The sequence below is a fragment of the Carcharhinus amblyrhynchos genome, chromosome 13 (genome assembly GCF_965287045.1).
Source record: "Carcharhinus amblyrhynchos chromosome 13, sCarAmb.v2.hapA, whole genome shotgun sequence".
Lineage (NCBI taxonomy): Eukaryota > Metazoa > Chordata > Chondrichthyes > Carcharhiniformes > Carcharhinidae > Carcharhinus > Carcharhinus amblyrhynchos.
The window spans coordinates 59,041,235-59,050,560 of NC_137336.1; the positions used below are offsets into that span (position 1 = coordinate 59,041,235).

General features: G+C 45.5%; 1 pseudogene; it reads right to left on the reverse strand.

The window, feature by feature from the left end:
* Positions 1-8,670: 8,670 nt before the first annotated feature.
* Positions 8,671-9,072, reverse strand: LOC145351540 (small ribosomal subunit protein eS17 pseudogene; annotated as a pseudogene).
* Positions 9,073-9,326: the final 254 nt, after the last annotated feature.

Below are 9,326 nucleotides of genomic sequence, written 5' to 3' on the forward strand. Positions count from 1 at the left end.
AACTGCCCGCCCAACTTTATCAGCATTTCCCCCTTTACCACTGCGTTCGCTGATCCGGGATCGTGCCAAAATGAACCGGCTGAATAAAAGTCTGAATCGGGCACTCCAGCTGCTGAATAGGCGAGTTTGAGCTTTCAATAGCTCTCTGACTCAGATCGGTGGTTGGGCGGGGGGGAGGCAAGTCAGATCATTCTCTGGTTTGGGAGGAGCGTTTGGAGGTTGGGGGGGGGAGCGATTGTTGTCTGGTTGCAGGGGCGGGGAGGAGGAGGGCCAACCATTACCTGGTTGGGGCAAAGGAGGCCAGATTGTTGTCTGGTTGGGGTCAGATGTACCTCAGGGAGTGGGGTGGGGGGGCAGTGGGAGTGAGACCAGATCATTCTCTGGGGGTGGGAGTGAGACCAGATCATTTTCTGGGGGTGGGAGTGAGACCAGATTATTCTCTGGGGGAAGGGAGGAGGGTAAGATGGATCTCTGGTAGGGGAAAGGTGGGTCAGGGGTTCCACTGCCACTCTGCAGATGATCGGTGAGGGGGGAGGAAGGAGGTCTGGGCAGTAGGGGGATGGGTGGATAAGGGGGCCAGTGATATCTGTTGGGGTCGTCACTCCTGCTTTTTCTCCCGAGCCGCTTTCTCCGCTTTCTGCAGCTCGGGAGCAATATGACGTGGGTGCACTTTTTCAAATTTTTTCTAACTGCCCATGTGCAGTTCAGAGCTCTGATTGTTTCAGGCGTGCTAAGCCCCACCCACAGCGTGATTTTTTTTTCAGGCTGAGCGCTAATGAGAACAGATTTCCAAATCGGATTTGAATTGCGCCCAGATTCAGCACTTAGAATGAAAATGGTAAAATCAGGTCCAGTGTGTTCATGCCAGCTCGCTGTTAGACAAACTCAGCTACCACATGCTCACTTGCCCTATCCCCGTGGCGCTATAATTCTTTTCTTTCAGGTGTTTATCCAATTTTCGGCGGCTTGGTGCACAGTGATTAGCACTGTTGCCTCACAGCACTAGGGACCTGGGTTCGATTCCTGGCTTGGATCACTGTCGGTGTGTAGTCTGCACATTCTCCCTGTATCTGCGTGGGTTTCTTCAGGATGCTCCAGTTTCCTCCCACAATCCAAAAGATGTGCTGGTTAGGTGGATTGGCCACGCTAAATTCTCCCTCAATGTACCTGAACAGGTGTTGGAGTGTGGTGACTAGGGGATTTTCACAATAAATTATAGTGTTAATGTAAGCCTACTTGTGACTAATAAATAAATTTAACTTTAAATTTAATTTTGAACGCTCCTCCACCACACTCTCAGGCTATGCTCTTTGGATCCTTGCTGCATAAAATAGCTTTTCCTCATAAGAACATAAGAAGTAGGAGCAGGAGTAGGCCATCTGGCCCTTTGAGCCTGCCCCGCCATTCAATAAGATCATGGCTGATCTGTCGTGGCTCAGTTCCACATTCCCGCCCTCTCCCCATAACCCTTAATCCCCTGTCTTATCAAAAACCCATCAACCCGTGTCTTAAAAATATTTAGCGAGATAGCCTCCACCACTTCAATGGGCGGAGAATTCCAGAGATTCACAACCCAGGAATGGGACGGCCGTAGTTATGGGGGCTTTCAATCTACATATTGATTGGTCGACCCATGTTGGACGTGGTGGGCTCGAGGAGGAGTTCTTGGAATGCTGCCGGGATAGTTTCCTTGAACAGTGTGTGTTGGAGCCCACGAGGGAGCGAGCTATCTTGGATCTGGTGTTATGTAATGAGGCGGGTAGAATTAGGGACCTTGCGGTGAAGGATCCTCTTGGGGAGAGTGATCATTGTATGGTGGAGTTTCTGGTGCAGATGGAGGAGGAGAAAGTGGGTTCCCGGACACGCGTCCTTTGTTTGAACAGAGGAGAGTATGGTAGGATGAGAGAAGAATTGGTGAATGTGGACTGGGGGAGCGCGTTGGAAGGTAGGTCTGCTGAGGAGCAGTGGAGGATCTTGAAGGAGATCTTTCTTGGTGCTTAGCAGAAATTTATTCCGATGGTCAAAAAGGACCGTAGGAGGAGAGGTAATAAGCCATGGATAACGAAGGAGGTGAAGGAAAGTGTTAAATTAAAAGCGGAGGCGTTTAGAGTAGCTAAGAGTAGTGGGCGAGAAGAGGATTGGGAGAGGTTTAAATGTCAACAAAGATTGACAAAAAAGTTGATAAAGAAGGGTAGGAGAAACTATGAAGCTGGGCTAGAGCTTAATATAAAAAAGGATAGCAAGAGTTTTTATAAATACATAAAAAGGAAGAGGCTAGCTAGGGTGAACGTTGGTCCCTTAGAGGATGAGAAGGGGGACTTAGTGGTAGGGGATGGGGATATGGCTGAGGTCTTGAATAACTTTTTTGTTTCTGTCTTCACGGAGGAGGACGTGAATAATTTGCCGGGTGTTAGAGATGGAAAGGTGGGAGGACTGGAGGGTCTTAATGACATTACTGTTACTAGAGAGGCGGTGCTCGACAGACTGGAGGGGCTGATTGTGGACAAGTCGCCAGGACCGGATGGAATGGATCCGAGGGTTCTGAAAGAAATGGCGGAGGTTATAGTGGATGCCTTGGTGGTTATTTTCCAGACCTCGCTGGCTTCCGGGGAAGTGCCGGAAGATTGGAAAATGGCTAATGTTACGCCGTTGTTTAAGAAGGGTGCCAGGCAAAAGGCAGGGAATTATAGGCCGGCTAGTTTAACGTCTGTTTTAGGTAAAATGTTAGAATCCGTCATCAAGGAGGAAATAGCGAGGCGTCTTGAGGGGAATTGCTTGATAGAGCAGACGCAGCACGGTTTCGTTAAAGGGAAGTCGTGTCTGACAAATTTACTGGAGTTCTATGAGGATGTGTCTAGGGTGGTGGATAGAGGAGAGCCGGTGGATGTGGTCTTTCTGGATTTTCAGAAGGCGTTTGACAAGGTACCTCACAAGAGGTTATTGCAGAAGGTCAGGGGACATGGAGTTGGGGGTAGGGTGTTATCGTGGATAGAGGATTGGCTGTCAAATAGGAGGCAGAGAGTGGGGGTCAATGGGTGCTATTCGGATTGGCGGATGGTGACTAGTGGAGTGCCCCAGGGGTTGGTGCTGGGGCCTCAGCTATTTACCATTTATATCGATGATCTGGAGGAGGGAACCGAGTGTAGGGTGTCGAAATTTGCTGATGACACCAAGATTGGTGGAACGGCAAATTGTGCGGAGGGTGTGGAGAGTCTGCAGAAGGATCTAGATAGGCTGGGCGAATGGGCCAGGAACTGGCAAATGGAATTTATTGTTGGCAAGTGCGAGGTGGTCCACTTTGGTAGGAATAATGGTAGGAAGGATTATTACTTACGTGGCGAAAAACTGCAGCAGGCGACGGTGCAGAGGGACCTCGGGGTCCTTGTGCATGAGTCGCAAAAACCCAGCTTGCAGGTGCAGCAGGTGGTCAGGAAGGCGAATGGGATGCTGGCCTTCATAGCGAGGGGGATTGAATATAAAAGTAGGGAGGTCTTGCTGCGGCTGTATAGGGCATTGGTGAGGCCGCAGCTGGAGTACTGTGTGCAGTTTTGGGCGCCGTACTTACGCAAGGATATTTTGGCCTTGGAGGGAGTGCAGAGGAGGTTTACTAGGCTGATGCCGGAGTTGAGGGGGTTGAGCTATGAGGAGAGGCTGAATAAACTAGGCTTGTACTCGTTAGAGTTTAGAAGAATGAGGGGAGATCTCATTGAGACGTATAAGATGATGAATGGGATGGATAGGATAGAGGTGGAGAGACTCTTCCCGCTCAGAAAGGATAGTAGGACTAGGGGGCACAGCCTCAAGATAAAGGGGGGGCGGTTTAGAACGGAGTTGAGGAGGAACTTCTTCACTCAAAGGGTGGTGAATCTCTGGAATTCTCTGCCCGTTGAAGTGGTGGAGGCTACCTCGCTAAATATTTTTAAGACGCGGGTTGATGGGTTTTTGATAAGAGAGGGGATTAAGGGTTATGGGGAGAGAGCGGGAATGTGGAACTGAGCCACGACAGGTCAGCCATGATCTTATTGAATGGCGGGGCAGGCTCGAAGGGCTAGATGGCCTACTCCTGCTCCTATTTCTTATGTTCTTATGTTCCTTTGAGTGAAGAAGTTCTTCCTCAACTCCGTTCTAAACCACCGCCCCTTTATCTTGAGGCTGTGCCCCCTAGTCCTACTGTCCTTTCTGAGCGGGAAGAGTCTCTCCACCTCTATCCTATCCATCCCATTCATCATCTTATACGTCTCAATGAGATCTCCCCTCATTCTTCTAAACTCTAACGAGCACAAGCCTAGTTTATTCAGCCTCTTGTAGCGATTGCTTCCTTTGCGAATCAATTTAATGAATGTGCTCTATTTCTCAACCCATCTGCCAATGGGAACAGTTTATCTCTCCACCCATTCAGTCCAGACCTCACAAATCTCTGCCTAACCTTCTCTTCTCTAAGATGAGCAACCCAGCTTCTCCAATCTGTCCACATCACTGAACTGCTCCATTCCAGTCCTTTTCCACCGTGACCTTGGTCACATCTTCTCTTTTGATGGAAATCAATGGAAAGTTTTCATTTATACCCTCAGTCATAATGTCTGCCAATACAGCATCTGCCAACATCTGCCATCCATTTTTAGGGTCAAGAGAGATTGCCAATCTCTCTGGGACTGAGGCCAGATCATTCTCTGGGGGAAGAGGGGGGGAGAGTAAGATGGATCTCTTGTAGGGAAAAGGGGGGTGTTGGGGGGTTCTGCTGCCACTCTGCAGGTGGTTGGTGGGGAGGAGGAGGGGAGCAGGGGGTCGCGATCGGTCTGGGTAGTGGGTGGATGGGTGGGTTAGGGGGATTATTTCCACGAGCAAAATCTGAATCCCAGAATTGTTACGGTGCAGAGGGAGGTCATTTGGCCCATCGTAGCTGTAATGACTCTCCTTTTCCCTGTAACCCTGCATATTGTTTCTATTCAAACAATCAGCAAATTCCTTCCTGAGAAACTCTGGTCAAAGGAAGTGTTGCAGAACTGGTAAGGAATTGAGCTTGAAAGTCAAAACTGACCCTAGATTATGAAAAATCCACCTGGCCAGCAATTTCCTCTCAACGGCAAGGTTAGAAACAGAGGTCTGGAACTACACATCCCACATTCTGCCAGTACTTCACCCTCTCCTGCATATCTCTTAATTTTGCTGTATTTATTGTGCACTGGAGTAAGTTGCAGGAAGAATCAACATTGCCATAACAGAAATAGGTCTCAATCCATTGACTATTACAGGATAAGCATGCTTCCACTGCACTGTTTGCTTTAGCAGCCTTGCTGCTTTACATTGCAATTCACCCTCTGTGTCTGTCTTTCTCTTTCACTTAAAGTTATCTTTTCTGTCTAATTGATTATGGGCGCTCACATACGACTCGTGTCATCACATCAACAGTCTCATATCACTTCCTGCCTTCCCCCATAGCTCCTCCGCAATATTTTATGCGCCCATCTGTAAATGTATTTTGGAATGTGATTCTCATCAAATTTTCAGATAGATACTTCCACCACAAGCTTCACAACGCCTTGCAAAGCAAACATCACTGTTTTCCCTTTGAAATTAGGACATTTCCTTTGCTTTAGCCACCAATTCTCAAAATCATGCTGAACAAATCCTTAAAAAAAAGTCACTGACTACAAGCTGACAGTAATTTAGCATTATGAGCTGCTAATTGGATGTGTGCGGCTGTCCCCCTTACTTCCTGCACCATCTTCACATCTATCCCACTTGCTCCTGGTGACTTATCATCTTTAAATATCACCAGTCTTTCTTGTCCCTCCTCTTTATCACATATCAGCCCAACAGATATTTGAACCAGCTCCTCTTTTGCCATGAATTTGGTAACAATTACTTCTTTGATAAACACTGATTCAAAGTTTTCTTTTTGAACCTCAGCTGTATCCCCTGCATTAATGCAATTGCCAACATCCATTTGCCTCCATTAGTGGTTTTGAGATATTTTGATGTGGAGATGCTGGCGTTGGACTGGGGTAAACACAATAAGAAGTCTGACAACACCAGGGTTAAGTCCAACCAATTTATTTGATAGTAAACTCACAAGCTTTCAGGGTTGTCAGGATATTAGTAGAATAGAAGATTATTAATAGATAAAATAGAGATATTTTGCCAGGTGGTTGCAATTCCACTGGCAAATCTGTTTCAGAAACAAAAATGGTAAGGAATTTAGCTTGAGTGTTGTAATGGTGCACTTTACAGGCTTCATTTGTACAACAGAAAGGGATTTACTTACAAGCAGGAGCACATATTTGCAGTAACTCCAAAGTACCTCAGCACTAGGAGAACTCCTCCCTTTGGGGTGATACCCTGCTCTGAGTCCCAATTGGTTACCCTTACTCTGCTGAGCTGCCCTTAAAGGGAATATCACAAGTGTCAAGAGTGACCCTAGTGACCTGGCCAGCAATTTCTTCAGTGTGTGCATGTACGACTGCACTTTTAAACTGCCATCTTGAATTTGCCTATTGTGGTTTCTTCATCCTTTGTACGTCTCGTGTTTGCTGCATTTATTGAAAAATTCTGGTAGTCTTCAGTATTTATAAAAGTTTTGAAGAATTCAGTGTTACCTTACTCTTTCTCACTGCATTACAATTCTCTGGCAGCTCACTCTTCCACTTAAAGTCATATTTCCTTCCAAATTGATCGTGGGCAGTCACATAAGATTCGTATCAACATGCTGTTAGTCCAATGTCACTCTCTACCTTCTTCCATTACTTCTCCACATCAAGTTACTCACTCATCAACAAATATATTATTATTATTTCCCTGAAAAGGTGCTTCTCATCAAATTTTCAGACATATTTTCTCCACAGTGTGTCTGATTCTGTGCTGAGATAACAGAACTGTCTTCTCTTGGAAGTTCAAACATTTCCTTTGCTTAAAATGCCAATTCTCAAAGTTACACTGAACAAAAAAGTACGTAGGAAAATCCCAGCTCAATAGAGGTAGACAATAACTTAACTCTGCACAGTTGTGCTATGGGGGATTATTTCTATATAACTATGATTCCTAACACTACCCTTTTATTGACCTCCAGCTGCTGTGAGCAGTATTCACACGACCAACACTTATGTTGAAGCTGTTTCCTGAAGTCATTTTCCATTTATAAGTTGATACACTTATTACACAAAGAATCAATTGTAATGTGCTTACACCACAAAAGGAGAGAATTTGGCTCACCATGTTCATGCTAGCTCACTCCGCTAGTCCCACTGCTACGTTCTGTCCATGTAGCCCTGCATAATACCTCTCTTCAGGTATTTATACAATTGCCTTTGAAAGTCCCAATCCTTTTTATCTCCATCACACCCTCAGGTTCTGAATTTCAGACCTTCTCCCCTCACTGTGTAAGATAGCTTTTCTTCTTGCTTTTGTCAATCTTCATAAATGAGAGTGCTCCGACTCTCAACTCCTAAGTCAATGGGAACAGTTTGTCTCTCTTGCCACTCTGTTCAGACCCCTCAAATTTCTGTCAAACTTCTCTTCCCCAAGGAGAACAATCACAGTTTCACCATTTGATCCATGTTACTGAACTCCACCGGTTCTATTCCCATATTTAAGGAGAATCATAGAATTATAGAATTCCTACAGTTCAGAAGCGGGCCATTCAGCCCATTGAGCCTGCACGGAAAACAATCCCACCCAGGTCATAACCAGGTAACCCCACATATTTACCCTGCTAGTCCCCCTGACACTAAGCGGCAACTTAGCGTGGCCAATCCACCTAATCTGCACACCTTTGAACTGTGGGAGAAAACCAGAGTATCCAGAGAAAACACATGCAGACACATTTTAGGAGCATTTTTCAGAGACTAACTATTAAGCTGGCATTCATGTGAGGGATTTCCCTTCTTAATTATGGCTCAGCTAACATAAAGACTCGTGGAGAGAAGTAGTATAGTTAAAGATGTATTTTTATTTTCCAAGCTTGGTCAATGTATGAGGGAGAGAGATTTGGGCAGTTCCAAATCAATCTGAAAGTACATCACTCTCAGTATTACAGTTATACAATTTTCAAAAGCCATTTGCCCGCCCCTTTCTCACACTAGCCAGGTATAAGCTAATCATTATTTGTATAGGTTATTTACCTTGGCCAGTAACATTTATCCTCTGGCAGCATCGAACTATGTGAGTTCATGGACTTTGAAAGTCTTTCTCACAGTCATCTGACGCTGTCTCTCCACACCTTCTTAGCTGGTGTAATATGTATCTTTTGATTAGAACTGTTTGGGATCCCTTGGCTAATGACTATTCTGCTCATTAGGATTGTCTAGAGATACTGATAAGAGTTGCCTTTCCCTTCACTTCATAGCTGCATGGTTCTGAAGTATGTGGTTTTTACTTGATTGCATCCCATCATGACTTAGAGCATCGTATCATTAGCCAAGGTATATGCTTTCAACATAGAATATAAATGTTTTCAAAAATACACGTCTAAATTATCTGACAGTGGTTATTGTGTCTCTATGCAAACCGTATCTTTGTAAACTATATTCCAGGCACGTTGTGACTTTTCTATACTCCATTCACTCTAATCTAATCTACCCTGATCTGTTAGTCTTTCAATCCCAAATTATTCTAAGTTCTCTCTTTTTTTTGATTTTGTCTTTTTAATGAGAGAACATTGTGGTACAAGTAACTTTAGATTCTTGGAGTCCGGAAGGCCATTCCTACAGAAGGCTGTGTGACTTGCAGATTGGACAAGCTGCCAAAGTCCAGTAGCTCCAGCATTTCCTTGGGATCTAGGTCCACCTCAATCATCTCCTGATCCAGAGCAGAAACCTCTGGGACATAGTTATCCCTCCTCTCCCGCTCTTCTTCCTGCAGTTTGATGGAGATGTCTCGGATGGGCCCATGCTGAATACGCTTCATTAAGTGTGTCACATACCCTGCAATTTTGTTGTGCAGTTTCTTGCTGAAGATGATGGCAATCTCCTCACAGACCCTCTTGTTGGTGTGGAAGTCATTGCCAAGGCGGATGTAATATTTTTCAATGATCATTTGGGCTGCTTTCTTAACTGTCTTAGTCCTGACATGACCCATCTTGGATTCCGACCCGGAGAAGAGAGCCTTACACAGGGAGAATGTGCAAACTCCACATAGACAGTCAACTAAGGCTGGAATTGAACCTAGGTCCCTGGCGGAGTACTGCTTGGAGATCATAGAACCTGTGCATGAAGATGTTGGCATATTGCACCTCAATATGCCAACATCTTCATGCACAGGTTCTATTGCTTTATATGCTCTGTCTGAGGCCAGAACTCTCCATTCACCTGACGAAGGGGCTAACCCGAAAG